This window comes from Cryptomeria japonica, chromosome 11 (genome assembly GCF_030272615.1).
Source record: "Cryptomeria japonica chromosome 11, Sugi_1.0, whole genome shotgun sequence".
In the NCBI taxonomy this organism is placed as follows: Eukaryota; Viridiplantae; Streptophyta; class Pinopsida; order Cupressales; family Cupressaceae; genus Cryptomeria; species Cryptomeria japonica.
In genome coordinates this window covers 448,432,475-448,457,589 of record NC_081415.1, presented here as the reverse complement: position 1 = coordinate 448,457,589, position 25,115 = coordinate 448,432,475, and the positions used below count along the sequence as shown (strand labels likewise).

The 25,115-nt window shown below is 38.5% G+C and overlaps 1 protein-coding gene across 1 annotated transcript in view; it reads right to left on the bottom strand.

The window, feature by feature from the left end:
- The window catches only part of LOC131041394 (DNA mismatch repair protein MLH1), a 383,111-nt gene that overhangs the window by 346,846 nt on the left and 11,150 nt on the right, over window positions 1-25,115 (bottom strand). The window lies entirely within an intron of this gene.

Here is a 25,115-nt window from a genome sequence, read left to right as displayed (position 1 = left end):
GACCAATATAAGTTGCCTAATCAGCACAACGAACAATGAGATAATAATGATGTTGATGAAGTCGACTACTCAATGACGTCGCCCTAGCATTAAGAGCTCACATGCTATATTCAAAACGAAGTTCAAAATTCAATGATGATAGTAAATGACAGTGATTGCGCAAATATAAATATTTAAGTCGACGCCTTGAAACATTGTGAGGTTCAATGTCAATCAATATCCAAAGTAAAGTTCTAAGCTGGCGATCCAATAGTAATCGATCAGTGTTGCCTTACATTCAAAACCGATTTTCTTTTCAATCCATCATATGTCGGCATCAACTCATTTAATGATATGAGCTCAATAGACGTGATGAGGTATTGACCTTTTGAACAATTATAAGCTTCAATTTGATCATTCCATTTGATCAAATTGTGATCGATTTGCTTTTGCAGCTGCAATATTCATCTTTAATCATCAGCGATTGTGTTTTGCCAGCAGTTTGAGGAATCGAATTTCAGTTCATATAATCTCCGTCAATGATCTATGACTGATGCGATTTTCACCACAGCGAATTGATACTATCTCCCATCACCACCGATTCAATCAGGTTGATCATCAAGTCAAGGTGGTATTTATCTTGAATCAATTTTATGTCATCCTCCCAGGTTGATGATTTGATATCTGCATTGACAGCGATCTAGCACTCCAGTCGAAATTCATCGATCTTCATCAGGCTGCAACTTCACCTCATTTGCTGATTCAATTATATCAGGTAGCAACTTTGGGTTTGTGTGATTTCGAAGATGATATGCTGTGATTTCCAACCTGCCTTCATTAGCAAAGCGATGGCGAGATCATTATATACAGCGAAGGCAATTCTCTATTCAAGGGTTCGATCTGATTCTATATCCTCTGTGACCATTGTGATCAGCATACATAGCGATTTCATTGAGTATTTTCATCACCACTTGCAACGATTTTAACAGAGGGACTAAGGTGATATTCAGTGGTCAACTGAGAACAAAGCAATTCCAATTCAAGACATAGCTATTCATAGTTGACAGCCAATATAAAGGCAGCGAACTTGACCTTATCTATTCATCAAAACAGATTGCCTTGTCATCAAGAGTGGTGATATTCTTTGTTTCAGATCGACAAAGTTGGTGAGTTGTAAGGTGAGATTGCCGATAGTGAATGGGTGCGAATCTGATCATAACATACAGTGATTCATATTTGGGTGTGACTTCAGGTCAGCAAAGAGAATAATGAATGCATGTAAAGCCAACAACATTATTGAAGACAGCGAATTGGTATCAATTTTGATCACTCCGTTTGATCAAAGTATTCGGAAAGTGACCAAATTAGTGTCAGGACTGAAATAAGCCTATTCAAACATCTTTTGACCAGATAGTGTCTTAGGTGGATTTGGTTGGTATCAATTTTGATCACTCCGTTTGATCAAAGTATTCAGAAAGTGACCAAATTAGTTTCAGGACTGAAATAAGCCTATTCAAACATCTTTTGACCAGATAGTGTCTTAGGTGGATTTGGTTTCTTTCGATTATTGCATTCTCTTGATTGTAGTATCTTTCTCTATGTCATTTGAAATTTTGAAGAGATTATTATTAACTTAAGATGATTATGTTCGATCAATGGTTGAAGGTGTGATGAAAGATCCCTGACTAGAAATCTTATCCAAACTGCTGATTGTTTACAAATTCAAATTCTTTGACCAGCGAAAAATGTTTTTGGAAGTTTATTGTATTTTCAATTTTTTTGTAGTTTTTTGGATTTTTGACAATACATGGAAAATAATAAATGCAATACAATAAATATAGAACTGATAATAGTTTCCAGACTTCTGATTATTAATCGCAGCAAGTACACATAAATAATAACAAGGATTCTTGATAGAATTAAGCCGTTCAAGGCCTACCAAGAGTCCAACGCTGGGGTTTGAGGGTGCAATTTGAGCCTGGAATGAAGCAGTGACTGAACCAAGCACCTCCAGTTGCTACTAATGGCTGCAAATGACTTTATTTAACTCTAGGACAATTACCAAAAACTAATATTGAAGAATTATTCAGATCCAGTTGGAATTCCAAATTCTTCCCAGGCAAGATCCCCAAATTATGTCTCTTTTCCTCAATGATTTGCTGCTGCTGCCCAAATCTGATATTTCCTTCACACCAAACCAACTATGATCGCTTATTTATACCCCAACAGAATATGGATATTAGATGCTTATATGCTGCCTTGATGTCCCTCAAAGTTTGCTTCATCCAAAGGACCTAACTGCAACAAGAGGCTGCTTCTGCCATAGATAAGGAAACTGAAGCATGTTTCTTACTTAGCCAAGATACAAGACTATCGCCTAGAGAGAATGCACCTCCACTTGTGCTTTTTTTGTCATCAATGATATTGTCCCAGTCTGCATCAGTATATGCTACTAAGGTGAATCTTAACCTCTTGGATACCGCAAACCAAAATTCAAAGTGCCTTTTAGATATCTAAATATCCTTTTAACTGCCTATGCATGGGTTTCTTTTGGAGCTGCCTAAAACTGTGCCACCATACCTATCAAATGCATAATATCAGGTCTCGAAGCTCACATATAAGAGGCTTCCAATCAATGACCTATAGAGAGTTTGATTGGCTTCTAGGGAATCATCTTTAGTTGACTTGCAACTTGTGACCATGGGTGTACTCACTGATTTACAATCCTCCATATTGAACTTCTTCAACATCTCATTGATATACTTGGTCTGTGAAATAAATCATAGCAGCAAAAATTATCTGGGGAAAATATCAGAAAATCAAAAATATAAGATTACTTGAAAAATCGAGACTTAACGGGAAAAAATCAGACTAAAAAAAGTATTGTTATTATAATTTATTATTATTATATTATAATAATATAATTATACAGCGAGTTAAATCAATTATGCATTTAGGAAGTGAAAATAGGAGTGGAATACGCCCGACCACTCCTACCACTAGGGCTTCTGTCTCAACCTTGCTGAAAATGGATGGAGCCACATCAAAAATTTGCAAGGTGTTTGGTGGCAGTGGATGTGGGGGATCTACTACAAATCGGCTCATTAGTAGATTAATTAGGTTATGGCCCAATCTTCCTAACTTGCACAAGTGGATCTTAGAGTCATCGATGCCACACATGGAGGAGAGCTTAGAAATCTACCCCTGTGCAAAAGGTTTCTCTATTATGATTTTTGATAGTAGGAAGGACAAAAACACCACTTTAAGATATGTATGGTCTTAGGGAGAAAAACAATTGATGCTAAAAGCATCGCACCCTCTCTTTAACCCTTCTACTGAATCATTCTCTATCAGGCCAATCTGAGTTCACCTTTTGCAGCTATAGATAATTCAATCGCCAACTTTGTTATTACGAATCAAAATTCAACCAATTTTCTACACGACTTTTGCCCAGATTTTGGTAGAACTAGATAATTCAAAGGATTTACCCGCAGAAATTATTATAAATTCGGATGGTCAATGTTGGCCACAACTTTTAGATTGAAGGTTTATCTTTCAAATGCAGAAGATGCTTTAAAACCAGGCATATTGAAGCAGGGTATCCAAGCAATAATGTGCAATCTAAAAGGGAAGCCACATGGTAGAAAGATGCAACTCACCAACATTACAATGTTTATAGTACCTCCAAGAAGACCCCATTATCGAAGGCATTGGAAACTGGATAGAATCACAGGCTACCAAGCTCTCAGATGATGAGAGGAGCCTTAAGCCTTCTCAAAAGGACATCTCTAACTCTAGGGATTCCCAAAATAATGAGGTTGATTCAATTCAAGAGACACTTAAGGATATTTCCATGGGCCCAAAGGTCAATGTAACTTCAGAAATTTCAATTCTTAATAAAATGCACCAACTTCTAGAGGTTCGGTGCATAATTACCTCGACGCCTTCACCTCCCCCTTCTCCCAAAGGATCATATGGTGTCCGGTGGGGGAAATGAGTGGCAAGTGGTGCAAAGAAGGAAAAAGAGCAGCAATAGATGTGAAGAAGCTTGCAACAAAATAATGCTAAGGTCACACACGAAACAAGATACTAGGTTCGCAACATAATTCATGTTGCTTTAGCACATTCTATTATCCCTATGTTTAAAGGGATTCTTAGGTTTATCGTAACATTTCCAATTCAATCTCTATTGTATACCAAGTTTTGGTTGGTAACCTAGTTTGTGGGCTCTAAAAGCTTGTTAGAGCTCTAATTTTAGACTGTAAAATCTCTTTGATTCAATTTATGGGAGAAAACCCCTTGGGTTGCACGTTACTGATCGAAAAAATATATATACATATAATTATAATATAATATAATAATTATATTTAATTAATATGTTATATTATATTATAATAATATAGCTATAATACGATAATATAGTGGTTATATTTGTTGGTGTTGGAAATAAACCACACCAGAACCGACGATGGACTGGTCCAAGAGGGGCCAATAGCTTAGTGGTAGAGCACTCCAGCAGCGTATGGAAGGTCCTAGGTTCAAGTCCTAGCTGGTCCATGTCTCAACATGGTATCAGAGCCAAGTCCAGGCTAGGAGCCCCAAGCACACAAGAGGTGTGGCTTAAGGGGGGGGTGTTGGTGTTGGAAATAAGCCACACCCGAACCGACAATGGACTGGTCCAAGAGGGGCCAGTAGCTTAGTGGTAGAGCACTCCAGCAGTGTATGGAAGGTCCTAGGTTCGAGTCCTAGCTGGTCCATGTCTCAACAATATTAAATTAATATACTATAATTGTATTATAATCATTGTTATATTATATTAAAATAACTTATTAATTAAAATATTATTAATATAATTATATTTAATATATCATATTATATTATTTATTTTTTTGATCGGTCAACGCTTTTGACTAGAGTTATGAACCAGTGAGGCCACATTTTTGAGGCACCTCATCCCCAGAGATGTTTCGTAATACTACCCTTATTACTCCTCTGCCATCCTAATTCTTACTTATCTCTCCACGTCTCCTTATCTCTCCATCACACTAGGCTCCTCCTTCATGCCTCCTTATCACTCCTTGCAATCTCCTTATCCTATCACTCCTTGCAATCTCCTTATCGCTCTGTGTCTCCTTTTTTACTCTGTCATGCTGGGCTCCTCCTTATCACCCCTTGCAAACTCCTTATCACTCCACAACTCCTTATCTCTTTGTTTGCCTCCATCTTTCCTACCTTGTAATGTACCCACCTTCCAAGCAATTTGCCACATTAATCCCCCATCCTAAGGTCTTAACACCTCTTCCTGTGTGTCTTATTTACGTGGTAATCGTGTGCAAGCCTCTAAACATCATCCTCCAGCATCACCTTTGGACCGTCCAATCCTCCTGCCTACCACACCATCCAATGGCTCCCAAGCCAGCGACAGCAACATCTTCCATTGTACTAACCAGCCTTTAGCAACAACCAACATCAATCAACTGTCTCCACCAAGCAAACAGCCCGAGGATTCAAATCAAGGCTACTGTATTAACACGGCTTGCAACAACCGTTGCACAATGGGGTCAACCCCATATCATATTATATTATTACTATAATATAATAATACAATTAGAATAAGATAGTATAATAATTATAATAAATTAATATATCATAATTATATTATGATCATTGTTATATTATATTTAAATAATTTATACAATTAAAATATAATTATATATATTGTATATTATTATATTAATATTATAATTATTATATATTATTATATTAAATAATTATAATACGATAATATAGTAATTTAAATTACTTTATATTGATATGTTTTATTATATTACAATGATTATATATTATATTAAAAATAACTTGTATAATTGAAAATATAACAGCTACATATAATTATATTATTGTATTATAATTATTGTGTTTTACAATAATATAATAATTATTTTATATTAATATTTTAGTATTATATTATAATCATTATTATATTATATTAAATCATTTATATAATAACGATATAATAATAATATAATTATTTAATAAATAAAAATATGACGACTCAAACTCCTAAGTTAGGGAAAAGCTCTAAGAATGGTTTTTGTGCGACCTTCAAACCCTAGCTCGCATGCTCCTATTTCTATTGCACTACATGGGAGAGCAATCGACAAATATGATTACTAGGCTACGCTTGAAAAGGATATTGATGTTTTGGCCCGAGCACACAAGCTTTTACCAACAACAAGATTCGGATCTGGCTCCATTGGTGCGAATGCATCTTCTATGTGCCCTCCCCTCAACACTCCATGGACGGTGTCCCTTTTCTCCTCTGTTGTAAAGGGTTTTGATCTCGCTGCCGATTTTGGTGGGAATCGTCCGGCCAAGTATTTTTTTCTCCAATCATCCTCATCGCCCTATGAGGGCACCGTTTTGAATAAAGGTGGGTTTTGTAGTGATAAGGTCAGACATGGTTTGGCACACGGCCCCTTTGTTCCCAGCCCATTGTCGTTTGTACCAAAGATTTGTATCGATGGATATATCCATGACAGGGAGGAGTTTATGCAAAGCCACACTCTAATTTGCAGATTCGTGAGAACTTGGCCAAAGCTCTACGACCTCCACAACAGGATCTCCATAGTTTGGAAAGAGGGTATGGAGGAAGAGGTCTATATATACCCCTACGCGAGGGGCTTCTTTATTTTGGAGTTTGACTCCATAGAAGATAAGGAGAAGGTGCTAAAAATTGGGCTATGGGATTTTCAAGAAGACTTCTGGTGCTTTCTAGCTTTTGATCCTCATGCAAAGACTTTTGCTTCCACTTATCTTTGGTTTTGTCTACCCTATCTTCCGTTATAAATTTAGGAACTTGAAGGCCTACAAGCTATTGGAAACGGACTAGGCATGTATTATTGTGCCTCAGAAGAAATAATCAACTACAAAAGCTCCACTTGTGCACATATTTGTGTGGAAATGTTATCAAAAGGCTTCTAGCTGAGATCTTGTTGAAAGTTGGTAATAGATGTTGGAGGCAGCCTATAGACTATGAAAGGGTGGCCTTTAGGTGCAAGATTTGTTTTTCTATAGATCATATTACCAATCAATGTCCAAAAATTAAAGATTTTAACAGAGAAAACTAAGCTCTGTGTAGTACCTCCCACTTGGTGGATGCCTCAATGTTAATTTATTCCCTCAGACGCTTAGAAGGAACCAAATCCTCCCCAAGTTTCTTCAAACAATCCAAAACAATCCTCTTTGCCACCTATTGATCCTCCAGACACTTTAACGGAGGATTCAAACCTTCAGGAGAAGGTAGAGTCTAAGCATACAGATTTTTTAGCAACTCCTTTGGGATCTATGACTCCCACAGCGAGTGTTGTTTCTAGAGGCAACGGAAGCACATCCACAAGAAATTTTTGAGCAAAACACAAAGTCACACGTGGAGAGAAAAGGAGTTAAAAGGAAGAAGACCTCTTCTGGCAAGCATCCAAAGTTCCTAAGATCTTCCAAATGGAGAAATTGGATTTCTCACTACTATAGATAGTTGAGAAAAACTGTCATCTTTTAGTATCCCTACTTATAGGGTATGCACTCTAGATAGATTTATGTTTTGGATATTTTGGGGTAAATTGGTTTTAATGGTGCTCGCATTGCACAGCATTTTAGCGATCATCGAGGTGGGGTGGAATGGACAAAATGCACTAGCCTAGTAGTTAGGGATTGTAACTTGTTTTTCAAATCAATAAAATCTTCTTACGTATCAAAAAATAATAATATTAATATTAATATATTATGGTTATATTAATATTACAATTATTCTATATAATTTTATTAAAATTATTATATTATATTATATTCAAACTCAAAAATTAAACAAAATTTTAAAAAAATTGAAGTAAAAATAAATAAAAGAAACATAGGTGCGACGAACAAAATTGACGCCCTATCGCACATGAATTAGTACTAGTTTGAAATCCTCCCACATAATGAAAGGTTGCAGATCGGACATCTCGCTCAGTATCCTATCGTTGGTCGGGTGGAAGCGTCAAAGGCATAGAAGCAAGCATCAAAGGGTTGCTATTGTTTTATTTTTCTTGAAACTCTACCAACATGCCCTAGTGTATAGATTGTTGTCAGTAATACCTCTTTTGAAGTTGTGTTGTTGATGTAATGTATCCAATCTTGAGTACTAAGCCCTACGGGCTTGTTCCAAACCACAAAGTGCTTTTTTTAACCTATATACATAATCCTCATTTTTTATAGAATGAACCATTCAAGCTATTCAATATACACTTCTTCTAAGATTCCATTTAGAAAGGCTGATTTGACATCCATCTTGTAAACTTTGAAATTCTTAAAGTAGCAAACGCTAAAAACATCCTTATAGCTTGTCTAAAGGCAACAAGGGCAAATGTTTCTTCAAAATCAACACCTTTGACTTGAGCATATCCTTTGCATACTAATCTTCTTTGTTCCTCACAACTTGGCCATCCTCATTCGGTTTGTTTCTAAATACCCACTTAGTGCCAATTACATTCTTATCCTTAGGTCTTGGGCCAAGTTCCCAAGTTTCATTCTTTTCGATTTGATTCAGCTCAAGCTTCTACAAAATTCTTGGGTCCTGCTTTAGAGAGCAAGGACATGTTTCCATGTTCTGATGTAGTGGCTAATCTACTTCTTGTCTGAATTTTTGTATCTTTGTAACTGAGAATTAGATCTTTCGGATGATTCCTTTTAACAAATCTATAGATGGTGTCTTAGATGATGCCTTTGATGGTGTCTTTTTATCTCTTCACTAATCTATCTCATTTTCAATTTCTTCTAGTTCCTTCTCTTTACAACATTCTTCCCTTTTGACAATCAATTTCTTGTGCCTTTTCTCTTTGATACCTTTCTGCAACCACTCAAACATTTGCACTTTCAATAATTTTGTGCAATCTCTCATTGTAACACATGTAGGCTTTGCTCCTCGAACAGTAACCAAGAAAAATACCTTCATCAAACCTAGAGTCGAATTTTCCCAAATCTTCGTCATTCTTCTTTGGTGGCTCTTTGGGATCTTGATCCTTCTTAGTAGTCATTCAATTTTTTTTGTTGACTATCTGATTTTCCATATATCCAAGACCAATTTTTATAAATGGTGACCTCTACCTATCAATAATTTCATCCAAGGTCTCGATACTCCTCTCAAATTTGAGGCTTTTGTTTAGCTTAGCAATCGTTCTCTCTAATTCTTTTCTCAAGGAAACAATTTCAGATTCAATCTTCTCACAATTTTCTTCTTTTGCCTTTAACTCTATTCTCACTTCTTCCTCAATTCATTTTGCCTCTTCAATTTGAATTTTCATATTGATGATCATTTTCTCCGACTCCTCAAAGACTGTCACATTTTCACCTTAGATTCACAATCCTCTTGAAGCTGTAATTTTTGCTTCAAATTCTTCTTCTTAAGTTCCTTTATTTCATTTAGATCACAAATAAGTTCCTTTTCCAAATCTACTTCCCCATTGATTTCATCATTCTCTTCCCCTTCTATCTCCTCCTCTACCTTTTCTTCTCTTTCCGAGACATAATCTTTTGTTTCTATCGCCATGAAAAAATTCTCTTCTCTATCGCTGATGAAGTAAATTTCCTCAAATGAACTACTTTCCTCCTTGGAATAGAAGCTTTTCTTGTTCTCATAAAGGCTCTTCTTTTTCTCAAATTTGCCATGTTTGTGACCTTTTTTGTGTTGATGATGTTCTCCACCTATCTTTACATTATGCTCTTCTTCTTCGCTACTTTTTGTTTCTACATATGAGCATTTGGCTGCAAAGTGTCCTACATTTCCACAATTAAAGCATTTAAAAAGTTAACTTACTTTTATACTTGTTGGATCCTTTCTTTAGTTTCCTCACAACATGAACTTCCTCTTTGTCTAATTCATCATTGAAACTATCACATGGCTCGGGCTCCTTATTCTTCATCTTCTTTGAGGTTTTGAAGGTTGCCTCTCGCTTAGATGGTTTCTCCTTTCCAATTCTCATTTCATATGTTGCGAGGATCCCATGCAACTCATCCATTGTTAGGGTATTGCGGAGACTTTGGCATCAAATCTCAAAGGAATAGATCTTAGAGCTTTTTGCACAATTGTTGAGTCTTCAACCATTTCACCAAGGCCTCTTATAGTGTTAAACAAATACACTGAAATGTTTTCATCATCCTTCATTTTTAAACTTTCGAATTGTGTTTTATGTGTTTGAAGCTTGGCTTTCTTTACTTTATCATCTACTACATAATTTTTTTGAAATTTGTCCCCCATTTTTTTCGCCCACACACAATGTATCACTTTGACAAAATATGATTCTAATAGTTGACACATAATTGCATTCATAGCTTTGGCATTATTTTCACTTGCCTTCTTTGTTGTCGGATCCATTGGAGGATATGATGGAGCAACATATCCACTTGCCACCGATTGCCAAATATCAAATCTAAGAGTCATTAAGTAGGTGTGCATCCTTATGCTCCCAAAAGCATAGTTTGTTCCATCAAACAACAGAGCCCTATTGCAGGAGAATTCTTCTTGGTAAGCCATGTGTGCTCTTAAGATTTTCCTTCTACCAATTAAGCTATACTTCGAAGGACTAGCTTTGATACCATTGATAAGAACAAGCTTATACAGAGAGGGGGTGTGAATATATATAAGACTGTTTTAAACTTTTTCATATTAACAACCACATTAATATCAATTGTACAACATCAACAATTAAGAACATAAGATTTACATGGAAACTCTTTCAAGATAAAATCATGGTAAAAAGATTTACCCATATAAATACTTCTCTTACAAATTTTGTAGGCGCCAACCTACTGGAGACACCAATCCCCACTTATATTCAAAGGCACCAACCTACTAGAGACACCAATCCCACAACTAAGCACCAACTTAGTAAGAGACACCAATCTCTTCTATGTAGAGGCACCAACCTCTTGAACAACAAAACCTAGTCTTCTTGAAGAATATATCTCCTTAAAATCTCCCTTAAATCTGCTACAAAATCACCTAAAAAGGTCTACTCCAAATCTGCTATTATTCTCCTCAAAATAACTTTCTGCCCTTCAAATTTCCTTATGCTTGTACGTCTAACATGCATTCAACACACACTTCTCACCGCAAACCACAAACTTCATTCTGCATGCTTGGAGAGGGGCGACTCCTTGAAAAGACGACCAATGCAAAGGGAGGCATCACTTGCTTTATATGCACCTTTTCACCACACACTTTGGCAAACCACTTGAGGGTTCGGCCTCATAAAGAAGTATAAATTTATTTATTTATTTAAAAGCAATTTAAACTCTAATTTGGGCACCAAAAAGGGAATAAAACAATGAGATAATTTGCTAAGATAGTCGACCATGATTTAGGTCATCCTTGGAAAACAATTACTGACCTTTGGCCCTTGCTTTGCTTCAGCACTTATCTTGTGGCAGCGACCAAATCTCTTTGGACATTTGCTTTGACATCAATGACAATAATTCTAACAGTATTGGAATACATTGTGTAAATGGCATAGTTCATAACAAGGCGAGTGTTAATCACAGCAATATCAATTAATTTGCCACCTTAGAGAAACCCCCTTGGTTTAGCAGAGCTAGAAGTGAAGGAGGTCTTACCCACCTCAATAATTGGTCCTTTGTTGCCCAACCTGAATATAGGTTTTGTGGATGTTCTTCCCAAGTAATTGGTCCACATTAATCTCAACTTGGGCCTTAAATATTAAGCATATTTTAAAGAGGGATCAGCTCTATTTTGCTAGAGGAGATAAATTCAAGTCAAGAATAATGTGGTTGCATCTTGGGTACAAGGATTCCAAAAAAAAAAATCAATATTTCTGAAAGTCAAACATAAAAAAAGAGTAATTTAATATAATGACGTGAATGGAGCGCAGAGAGGAGCTGGATCGCCGCAAGGAGCTGGGCCGCAAGGAAAGGCTGGTCCGTGAAAAGCAAGAATGCGAAGATAAGTTGGCTCGCGAGGTTCAGGCCCGAAAGAAAAATCAGGCGCGCAGAAATGGCACTGTGGAAGTTGATAAATCGGTGCGTGAGCCTAGTCGGGTGAACAGATACAAGCCGGCTTTCAACGATAATGAATTTCTGCAGAACGCCTTTAGCAAACAAAATGTCAAAAAATGGAAAGTGTGTGATGTGAATTGGGAGGATAATGTTATCTCTGAACACGAAGAGACCTGGGAAGACATCTCCCACAGAGACCAAAACTTAGGGCAGGCAACCAATTTTAGTCTCCGCAACCCTAAGTTGTGCAAAGTGGATTTATCAAAGTAAGTATCTAAGGATTGTGCTATTTTTGAAAACCACGCAATCATTGGGAGAGTTGTTGGACCTAAACTTCCCCGGAGTTTAATTAGGACGTGGGTGGATGAGAATTGGAGCAAAAATGTTGTCATTAAGTTCCTTCCAAAAAGCTTCTTCATTGCAGTCTTCGCAGAGGCTGAGGAGAGGGACAGGATACTTTGCTCTCAAAACTGGTTCTTGGAAAACCATCCTTTTTACCTTCAGCCCTGGTATCCTAATTTCGACCCTACTAAGTTGGCGATATATGATAAACCTCTGTGAGTTCGTCTTTATAATCTTTTGTCTGAATATTGGAGTAACCCTTGCTTAGAACGAATTGGTCGAACATTGGGCACTCTGTTGGAAATTGATGAAGCGATCATTGATGCGGACCTATATATCTATGCCAGAATGAAAATTGCGGTGGTCAAAGAAATTCCGTCTTCCATTTCCATTATAACAAAAGAAGGGTGTTGGGTTCAACAGGTGGAGATCGAAACAGATGTTGTCTCTTGCTCTAGATGTGGTGGAAGGCGACACCCTGTCGGGAGATGCGGTATGTTCAACAGGAGAGCATTCAAAAAGCCTTTTTATAAATCTGATAAAGTTGGGAACCATTCGCCTCCCGTGATATCAGATTTTCCCCCTCTGAATGGACCGATGGATGGCAATATTGATCTGATTCCAAAGGACTCATCCCATGATATCGGTGCTCCTGATGAGGCTCCCTCCATTAACATCGCCCCAATTTTAGACTCGGTATCCCTCCCTCCTCCGATTAGCCAGAACGACAATAAGGATGACAGGCTCTCTGAAGAAGAATCTGAATCTTCCTGGCCGGATGATGAACCAGAAAATTTAGATGATTTGGATATTGTGGATCCTAGATGCATTAGTCAATCCGCGAACGCTCTCCTTAGCAGAGTCAAGGGTTCTAAGGGGCGCAGGAGTCACAAAGTGATCAAAGAACAAAGAGCTCACGAAAAAGGAATTGTCAGTGTTGTGGATTTTCTTAAAGTATCCAAGGGAGGGAAACCCTCCCTTGGAGAATGATGAAGATCTCTTCCTGGAATGTCAGGGGTCTAGCAGCCCCTGACAAGAGACGCTTGGTCAAAAGAACCATGACCAAGTTGGCATCTGACATTTTTTTGTTATAGGAAATCAAGTTAAATCCAGAGAAAGCGCTGGAATTTAAAAAAATTTGCTACTTTTGGGATGGTATTTTTCAAGAGGCTCGTGGCTCGGCTGGGGGGCTTGGGATCTTATGGAACCCCTCTCACATCGAGATAAGTTGCTTCGCTTCCTCTGATTTTTGGATGGCGTGTTCTGTCAAATGTAAAAAGTCAAATATATGTTTTTCGTTGTTTAATATCTATGGTCCAGTCAAAACTGAAGATAAGCGTAAGGTGTGGTCAGAGGTGTCAGAATTGGCCCTTAGGCTGGATCTCGGAAAAGTTGTCATGGCAGGGGATTTTAACGCAATCTTGTGTGCAGAAGATAAATGGGGTGGCTTAAAGATACCTATGAAGGTGGTGGAAGACTTCAGAGATTTTGTTGCTATTTGTAAGGTGGCTGATATCATCCCTAAGAATGGTACTTTTACTTGGAATAATAGAAGACGTGACTTTGCCAACATTGCTGAAAGGTTGGACAGGTTCTTCGTTGGGGAATGGTGGATGTTAAGTCATCATTCAATTGATTATGTTATCGAACCCCAGAGTGGTTCGGATCATTACCCTATATCTCTGAACATTGGGCAAGATTTGGAGAGGCATAAAAGTTACTTTAAGTTTCTTAGTATGTGGTGGTTGGACCCAGCACTTCTTAGTCACATCAAAAATTGGTGGTGCGAAAGTAATGTTTTCTCAAGTTCCCCTAGCATCAAATTTACCAAAAGACTACAATTCATCAAAAGAAGATTAAAGGAGTGGAATAGCTCCTCCTTCAAAAATGTTTTCGCTGAAAAAGCTCGGATAGAAGGTGAATTAGAAGCAGTTAACTCAGTCGTAATGGCCCATGGCATGACAAATGTGGAGTTTGAGGCTGAAAAGTCCCTCAAGGCTCAGTATTCTAATATTCTGCGGAGAGAAGAACAGTATTGGAGAGACAAGGCCAGGGAGAATTGGGTTGCTGAGAGCGATATGAACACCAAATTTTTTCACGCCTTTGTAAAGGCTAGAAAATGCACTAACAGAATCAGTTCGATCCAAGACAAGAATGATTCCTGGGTCCATACTCCTAAAGAAATAGAACAAGTGGCTCTTGACAACTTCAAGCGGCTATTGGGAGATAGTAAGAAGGAAGAGCCATCCTCCATTAGACGACATTATTCACCCAATGCTGTCAGTCGCGGATGGTAAGTTTTTAATGGCTCCTTTCACCTTAGAAGAGGTAAAGGCAGCCACCTTCGCGCTACACCCAAATAAATCGCCTGGTCCAGATGGCTTAAGTGCTGAGTTTTTTCAAAAATGTTGGGATTTCATGGGGGTTGACTTATGGAGAGTAATTGAAAATTTCAGTAAGAGTGGCAAATTTGTTAAAGAAATCAACCATACTCTGATATGTCTTATTCCTAAAAAAGCAGAGTGCACTACCATGAAGGATTTTCGACCGATTTCTCTCTGCAACACCCTGTACAAGATTATTTCCAAAGCAATGGCAGAAAGGCTCAAAGTTTTATTACCAAAGTTGATCTCGGAACACCAGAATGGCTTCACCCCGGGCAGGGAGATAGCCGACAGCATCATCCTAGGCTCTGAAGTAATCCATACATTGCATAAAGATAAGATAGGAGGAATGGTAGTTAAATTAGACGTGGAAAAAGCTTATGATAAAGTGGTTTGGGAGTTCCTAGTCCGTGTACTGGAGAAATTTGGTTTTCCTCCCCAATGGATAGCTTGTATCAAGTTCTATTTATCTTCGGTCAACTTTTCCCTACTAATTAACGGGGGTGTTTGTGGCTTTTTTCCTGCCACGAATGGTCTTAGGCAAGGTGATCCCCTTTCCCCATCAATTTTCATCATCATGGCAGAAGTTTTAGGAAAGTTAATCCAGAAAAAACATTTACAAGGGTCATGGAAGGGCGTTTGCATCCATGATCAGCTTCCTTCCATCACACATTCGCAATTTGCAGATGATACGGTGGTCTTTGGGGAGGCCTTGGTGGCAGAAGCTAGATGCATATTAGAAACACTGAATCAGTATTCAGATATCTCGGGCCAAGTAATGAATAGGGATAAGTCACAACTCTTTTTCTTTAATTCTAGCAGACATATGCAGACACGTATTTCGGGTATTCTGGGGATCAAGATTGAGGCACTTCCATGAAGTATTTGGATATTAAAATTGATAAGGGTTGTCGTCAAACACATATGTGGGAGGATGTGAAACAATCCTGTGTGGCTAAAACAGCACAATGGAAGAACAGATAGTTATCTCAGGCCGGGAGACTCACTATGATCCGATCAGTTCTATCAGCTATCCCAACCTACAGCATGTCTTGCTTTAGATTGCCACAGGCGGTTGGAAAGAATTTAGATAATATGTTGAGAAAATTTGTATGGGATGGGGCTAAAGATACTAACAGAATTCCCCTTATCAATTGGGATACTATGTGTTATAATAAAGAATCCGGGGGGGTTGGCTTAAGGAAGATGGATCTACAAAACATTGCCCTTGGAGCAAAACTCTCTTGGAAGATGTATCGGGAACCCCAAAAACTATGGTGTAAAATCTTTCAAAAGAAGTATCTTGACTCGGTCCAACCGGACAGAATCCTTATCGTGGCTAACTCTGTCAGAGGCTCTGCAACTTGGAACTTTCTATGGGAGTGTAGATCAGTAATTACAGACCATATATCATGGCATATTGGCAGTGGAAGCAGAGCAAAATTCTGGGAGGATTCTTGGGAGGGTGAACCAGCGTTAACTAAATTGATTGTGGAGCAAGATTGGATTAACTTAATAAAAGATAGATACAGCTCCTTTGTTGAGGACTATTTTGACCCAACTCAAGCAAATAGTAACATCCGAAAGTGGAAACAGGTGGAATCTGGTAGCCCTGCTCTGTGTGAACAGCTAAGACTCATCCTTAGCAGAAGAAATATTCCTGTGTCCAATGCAGAGGATAGTATTTTCTGGTGCGGTTCGAAGACTGGGGAGTATTGTGTGAAGTTGGGCTATAAGGTCCAAAGGGCAATTAGCCCGTTCACTGATTGGCCGTCCAAACTCTGCTGGCACAATAGGCTCCTTCCCAAAGCCGATGCCTTTTTATGGATTGCTCTTCATAACTGAATCCTTACTGGGGATAGGCTCAAATTGATTGGCATCTCGGGTCCAAGTATATGTGTCTTATGTTTGAATGCGGAAGAATCGGTTGATCATCTACTCTACACTTGCCCATTGGTTGCATCTTGTTGGAACTGGTTTTTAGATAAAATTAGCTTCTCCACAGTTGGGAATTTGAAATTGAAGGATTTCCTAGTTTTGTGGCCTGTGGATAGATCCTCTATGTGGAGTGATATTTGGATCACAGGGCCTTCAATGATAGCATGGCATTTATGGAAGGAAAGGAATAGGAGGATTTTTAAAGATAAATGCCTCCCAGTGAACAGACTCATTGACCTTATCAAAGTGTCCATAGAGGAACTGATCAACGGGAAGCAAAGAAAGCAGTCTCAACACTTTACTGATTGGGATAGAAAAATGATGGAAAATTGGTCCTTGGTTACTCCCGCCCTGATACCAATGCTTTCAAAAAAGAAAGGTATCAGAAAACATATTAGGTGGAAGGCTCCCCCCGAGGGGTGGCTGAAACTAAATTTTGACGGTGCATGTAGGGGGAATCCTGGGGTTTCTGGCTTTGGGGTCGTTATTCGTAATGGTGCTGGCGAGTTAGTATTGGGAAGTTTTGGGTCATTGGGCGTGGCCACTAATAACGAAGCAGAAATTCGGGCCCTCTTGGAAGGCCTTAATTTATGTGTCTCCAATGATTTGTCAAAGATCATCATTGAAGGGGACTCTTTAGTTATTATCCAGGGGATTATCAAAAAGGGATTTGGGAGTAGGAACTTAAACAAATGGGTCCCATGCATATCTCGGCTCCTTAACGATATCAGCCATTATGAAATTATTCATACTTATAGAGAAGCCAATCGAGTGGCAGATTGTGTTGCCAATTTGGGGGCGGACATCCCTCAAGGTTCTGTCACTTTTGACTTACATTCCGTCCCAAAATCTGTCCGAGATCTAATTCAATCTGACTTCGGTCAGTAAAACTCTCCAAAGGATTCACGGTTTGGCGGTGCGCCAGGACACTTTTGATAAGTGGGCTCTGTTTTTTGTTCAGTGCACCCTTATGGCTGCGGTTGCTACAGACAGGAGGACCAAGAATGCAGTGGATTTGAAATCTTCACTGACAATTTCCGATCCTTTGGATCACACTAGATTCTACAAATCTCTCTGTGGTTCGTGCCGGAAGCTCCTAGAACGGGATGCCCACTTCTATTTATGTGTCCGCTCTTTGAAAACTTCTATACCTGAAGCTTATCCTGAGCTAGGACTGTGGTTAAATGGCCTTCTTTGGTGATGTCTCGTGTGATAATTGTGCTGAGGATCTAAGAGGGCAGTTACAGGACCTATTTTTACAGTGGACGTGGCCTATGATGCCATGGAAGGTTTGGTTGGTGTGCCCCTCAACCACCATAGGCACTGGTGTGACTCTAAGGTCCTGGAAGCTACACTTATCCCAATGGTGGATGTCTTGGAGTCAAGGGAAAAGATGATCGAGCTTCTCAGTGGGTTTGTTAAACCTTTCCTGGTGGATGCAGTGGCTAACTGTGTCTTAAGTCTGCCATCTGATCAGAGACTAAGCATATTAAAAGTTTATTTCCAGATGGAGAATTACTTGCCGTCTGATAGCTCGGACGATGGATCATCTGCGGAAGACGAGGACTCGGACAATGAAAGGCACAATCGTGCGATGGAGAAATTTCTGGAAAAAATGGAAGAACGGGATAAGATGCGAGTCTTCTGTGAGAATGCTTGGGAAGTATTTCGTTGTGCTGTTCTGAATGGCAATATGAATCCCTTCAGACGCGTTACTCAAGCTGAGGATTGGTGGCTGTCGGAACAGTCGACTAGCAATGTCATCCATGTTGGTGAATGCACATCTACTATTCTGCAAGCCCTGCATGGCAGTTAATAGTGGTTTCGTTAATTTGGATTGGTCTATGGTTTTTGAGTCAAAACTTTTTGTAATCTTTTGAAATATCAATATAGGGCGCTATCCCCATACTTGATAGCACTTACCAAAAAAAAGAGAAAATAAATGCTATTGATGTTGAGGGGGTGTTAATTGATGATGTTGTGGAAATAGAAAAGCTTTTCACTTTCAGTCCTTCTAAGTTATGTTGTTCACTTCTAGAGTAAATAATTCTATTGCTACTAATGCTAGAGTACTAATTTCTTGAATTCTTCCTTGTAAACTTGATGCTAAGGATGCTGATTAACTTGATAAAGATCTTTCCTTGGATGAAATTAAAGATGTAGTTTGTCATATGAAGAATGGGAAAGACCCTAAGTATGATGGCTTCCATATTGAGTTTTGGTGATGTCCCCTTTTCAGTCACTCTTGCATTTGTGTTAGCTCCAACTTTCTTGGAGGGAGAGATCCTTATCGATTTGGAGCTTAGTTATTAACATTGAGTACTAGGGGTCGTGTCAAGTCATTTGACACTTTCCAAGAGCAATTTCAACTTTTTTGGTGCACTCCAAACATCTTGGAGGAAAACGTTATTTTTGGAAAATGTCTACTTCTAGTAAGTCAGATCTCCGGTGAGCTCTTGAGTATCTTTGCGCCTTCAATTTTCACTTCAAGACCAATTCTCAAGGTTACCAAGCAACGGGGGTACTTGGAGACTAGTATCAGTAGTAGTATGGCTAATTTTCAAAAACAGGAGACAAAGGTACTATTGATGTGTGTTTTATGCACTATGCAACACAAAATAAAATACTAAGTATTCTATCCTCTCTTGAACAAAATCTCCTCTTATGCTAAACTTTGTTATCATAGGAAGTGACTCCAAGGTTCCGAATGTCAAGTCTTGAGGTGCTTTTGGATAGACTCAGTGTGTATGATGTGATTTTGCTAGAATCACAAGGGGGACTTACGTTGATACTTGAATGCTTAAATGTTGTTGGAATGTAGAGATTAACTTGATTGAAAAAAGGTAAAAAGGATAAAGGGTTGAGAAAGTTAATCTAATCCTTGAATGTAAGAGTGTTGGACAATCTTTGGTGAAACTCAACTAGACTTTGCTTTGCCATGCAAAACAACAACTCCACAAAGTTTAGTGCGATCTCCTAAGGTAAGCATATGATGTTCAAATCACTACCACGAACATAGACACCATAAAGAGGATGCATATCATTGAAGAAGTAGCAATTGAAGTTAAGCTTGGCTAAGATGGATCCAGTTGACTACGCAAGACACTTTACAATCAGCAAAGTGTTAGTAGTATGGATGTACGAATTTCACCATTGATCATGCACATAGTTTTTCCATTCATCTAAACAACATGAAAATTAAATGAGAAGTAGAGACCATGCAAATTGCTGAATCAACATATGAAGTTCACCATATCTTCAATGAAATTTACATGCTTCTTGCAACAATGTCTTGACAACAATCTCTTTTTCTCGTACTCTACTCTAGCTATCTGCTTGTTACCTACTAACTATTAACCTTTACAAATGAAGAAGTAGAGCCTTATATAGTGCTCTCATTACATTGAGTGGCTCAAACTGATTCACAATCAATGGCGAAGATTACAAGATTGAAACCGTAATTAGGGTTAGTTATGCCCATTACATAGCATTTAATGCTTGACCAATGACAAAATTACATTGAATAAGACACATGTCCTTGAATTATTCACCAAAGAATGACGAGGCTAGGTACATTGAACTCTGTACCCGCATGTGGTAGGTATCCTCCTTGATGGATGAGTTAGGTGCATTGAATTTAGACACCCTATCTTGAAATGATATGATTGGATAAGTGATGACTGGGCACCACCTCAGCTAATTGTACACCTTGTAACTCATCACAAGTTGTAGGTGATTGATGCATATCTCTTGATACTCAACATTATCAACTACCTACAATGAAGAATGGGATGATGGTGGGCAATACTCCCAAATTGCATCATCTTCCTGACTTGATCACCTTCGCCTTGGAGCTTCCATCTCTGATTACTCTTGCTATATTGGCAATGATTCTTGGATTTCCGAAGGAAATACAAGATAGTCATATGTTCTTTTTTTGATATTGACCTCTACACTTGCCTTGAAGATGCTGATATATTTTCCTTTATGATGGTGAGTTGTTATCTCTCCTTTGCAATGTTGATGAATGCTAGCGTGCTTGGGGTATCTTTCACCTCTTCGTGTGACTAGATATCACTTTGTCCTTCATATCTTGTCTTCTTGATCTGCACTTGTCATTGTGAATGCCTTCATCTTTGAGCGGATCCTCACCATGGGTTGCTAAGCTTTTCCACGCCTTGGATCTCTCTCTCTAGCTTCAACCCAAGTATGTGAAGTGTGAATGTTGTTAATCTCCACCTTGTTGTTTTCTCTGTACCTTTCTTCCTTCGGGCTTGGAGACCATGAGCTGATCTTCTACGTATCCCATCTCCTTCAGTGATGAAGTTCCTCCTCGCTTGCTTACATAACCTGAAAAGAAAACACACCTTGATTAAGACATAGAGGAGAGCAACTTCATCCTTAGAATCTGAAATGAATTCCCTTTATTTGATTCTTAATTTTCACATTTCAAGGTCTGATTCAGATTTTCCATGTCTGATTTTCACTATTGGAGACCTGATTCTGATTTAGGTTTCCGATTTGAACTTGCTTCAAGGTCTGAGACCTGCCCTTCCTCAATAGCTCTCTAAGCCGTGGATTGGAAGTGACTTCCCAAGAAGTTCGGACTTTTAGTAGGGCATTGACAAGAAATTATCGGACTTTTAGGGAGGCACTGACTAAGGTGCAATCAGGTCAGATTTTTGGGGTAACACTGGCTAAAAATGATCGAACTTTTTGGTAGGCACTGACAGTGCTTGCAAGTGGCTCCAACTAGCTGGGCATAAGGAGAAGTGGGTGGTTTTGCTTGCTAAGTTGAAGTGATAACCTCCTTCTTGATCACCTTCATTCTTCACTACTTCATCAACCTTAGTCATTTGCTGGATCAATCATTCAAATCATTCTCACCCTCTTTTATGAAAGCAATCCTATCTTTCTTGCTTCAACCAATCATAGAGCAGCACAATCATTTATCATTGATCTTCACCTCATAGCTGGACTTTTGAGGTCCAAATGGAAGTGACAAGGGCAGGTTGGAGATCCTAGGTATCACTGACTAAAAGTGGTCAGGATTCTTGATGGGCACTGGCTGAGAAAGGTTGGACTTCTGCATGGTCACTGAGAGTGGCTTAAGAAGATCGGGTTTTAAGATGGCATTGTCAATGCCTTGAAATTTCTTTGATGACCCATCTTAATCCCTCATCATACTTGACACATTGAACTCATCCTTCTTTCATCATTAACATAGTCATCGCCTTAGACACCCTTTCTATCCTTGGGTGGAGATTTTACCAAGCACTGGCAGTCATCCAAGGAGATTGTGGGTTTGCAGAAGCACTGACTGGAAATGGTTGTGGTTTTGAGGGGTTATTGATTGAAAATGGTCGGGGTTTTCACCCCTCATTGATAGTTAGCCAAAAGGTATCACTTTGCTAGCTCAATCATTTCAATCTCATCAAACATCAAACATTTAACCCTAGAGATGCTTATCTTGCTAAGTAAAAGAGCTTCCTCATCTAGATCGGGCTTTCAAGGGGTCACTGACTATGCAAGAAAGAGGTCGGACTTTTCATACCCCACTGACTGAAAGAGGTGGAACCTTTAATGGGTCACAGGAAATGCTCATGGGCTCATCGGACTTTTGAGGGGTCATTGACAGTGGGATGAAGTAGGTCGGACTTTTAGGGGGTCACTGACAATGACCTCACTTATGCAAGTTCACTAATAGAGACACTTACTTCATCAATCTTAGGGCCCTTTGTCATCAACACACCCTCATCCCGATTGCCTATGCTTTGACTATCCTCATCTCAAGCATCCTTGAACTTTCTTTGACAATCCTCCATGCTTAGACTCAATTTCATCTCTAATTTTGGAGGCATATAACGTTGATGATCAAATGAAATGATCATCCCAACTCATCTCCTAAGCCGTGAGAGTTAACCGACCTCACTCCAAGTCAAAGAGAGAGACTTGACTTGATCAACACTTGCCAACCTGAGAGCTACACGACCTCAAATAAAAGGTTAATATCAAACGACACTACTAGACGACTAAGCAAAGACAACTAACCCAGGAAGCAGGAAAAAAGTGGGGGTCCCCATTTGCAATGGGGTGATGTGTGAAATGGTCACAACAGATACTTGGAGACGTCAAATTTTTTTAATATAATATATTAAGTTGTAGAAAATATCATGACATAGAACATTTAAAACAAGTGGTAAAGTTGAACATCGACTTAAAACATTTATAATATATTAAAATTAGATTAGCATTAATGTTCAAAATTTATAATATTAGGAAGAATACATACCTCAAAAATAGATATCTCTCCATATATTTTATAAAAAAATTTCAAAAATATATATTAATAGATAACTTAAACATGTTTTATTAATTTATTAACTACCATTTGTTTGTTTTAAAATAATTAAAAGGTCTATAAAGAAATACTTACACTCTTAAAGAAAAACCTCAAAATATTCAAATGATCTCTCTTCCTATATCTTTTAAAAGAATACAAATAAAAAATGAAGCAAATCAAACACACATCAAATTCGAAAAATCTGGAAACCCTTACCTCTCGGCTCTTTGCGTTTTATTCGAAAATGTGAAAACCCTTACCTCTCGGCTACAAGATACCAGCATTGGATGCAAGATATTGTTGTCTCATTTTTTGGTTTGTGCATTGTGTTTATGCATTGTTGTTTATGCGATCCACGTTTTTCTCGAGCGACCTGTGTTTGTATTGAGCATTGTTTTTTTGTTTGCATCGCGTTTTATTTTTACGTTGCCCATGCTTTTTATTTTTTTTAATGTTTTAGGTTTTTCTTTTTTTTGTTTGGCCTAGAGAAGGCACAAGACAAGCAGATACGTTGGTGGGGCATCTCCTCTCTGCAGGGACGTTTCCCACCATGTTTCCGGAGCAGGCTACACATCCCAAGGGGCTGGGTACGCATACCTGTGCAACCTTGCTAATTCTACATTTTTTGTAGTCTCAGCTGGATGCGCAGGAAATAAATATTTAATTGTCAGTTGTCCAGAAAGCATATTAAAAGACAACTTAAATTAATTATTTATAAAGTAAAGTGACTTAAGTGTCAAAAAAATTACATAATTTAATAAAATCACTTTTTTCGGAGCAATAAGGTTTATTTAATTATAAAGTGATTTCAAATTGTAATTTCTAGAAAGTTCTCAGGAGGATTGTAAAAGAGGGTTGAGGGTTCTCATTTGAAGCAATCTGAATATTGTTATTTCTCAAGAAACAACAATGTGGAGATTGAACAGGTTTGTTCAAGTACGGCCCTAGGACGAAAACTCTATGGTGAAGATCAGGTTCAATGATCAAAGATTCCTCCCTAGCCAATATAGTGGGATTTCAGTTTGCACGAAAAAGGATTTGCAGGTGAAATCATTCAAATTTCACACATGTTGAAGTTTGCAGGTTTTCGAGCAGAAAGTATTATTTATTTAGGTTTCATGGTTACTAGGTTTGCAGTCGGTTTATTTATCTAAAGACGTTGGAATCTATTTCACATGATGGTGTGAGTCTTTTCCTAATCATGTTTGAAAAGTCAATCAAGGAGATCATGGGAAATTTCTGAAAAGGTAATCCTTAATCAATTTACAGCTCTCTCCAAAAATCGTGAGCTGCTCATGGGAAAAAAGAGCAAGTGTAAGAAGGACATGGCATCTTAGAACTCTGCCACAGCTGACAGGGAGGTCAAAAGGGTCAATAAAGGCATTAATAAAGGTTTTGAAGCTTGGTGATGGGCACTAACACTTTGTTGGTGCGATCGATCTTCCATCCAAGCTGGCATGAATAATCCTACGTGTTGAGCGATTGACTAATCACTCCATTGAATGGCCAGATTGACCCTACTGCTGGGCATGATTCCAAGGATAAGGCATTGAGATTATTAGCTGAGTGAAATGTTTATTTGCTGAGCATAAATGTTAGACGTGGGATTTACTGGGACTAGCATGGGCTTTGAAGCCAATTTGCAGATGTGCAAACTCATACATTGAGTCTTGGAGGCTGACAGGAAGGTGGTACTGGACCCATTGACAGTGCTGAGCCATCACCACTTATCACTGGATGTGAGTGTATGGAGAGACTCGACTGTAGTGGCTTTTTTTGGATGCTTGTGGAGTGTTGACAAATGACTGAAAGCTAACACAGACCTGAGAAGACTTCCAAATCACCGTCTGCACTCTTTTTAAATCCTTGGCATGGGTTTGAGTGGGTTCTCCAATGCCGTTTTGGAATCAAAAACTCTTCATATCCCTGAAGTCGATCTCATGTATGGAAGCCTAAGACTGAAAATCAGTTATAAAAGGTCAGCAAATTATATTCTCTATGGTGTTTTGGTGTATTGCTGCTCAGAACAGCAGGCATATTGTTATTGTCACTTTTGAAAAGAATATTCAATGCTGTTATATGCT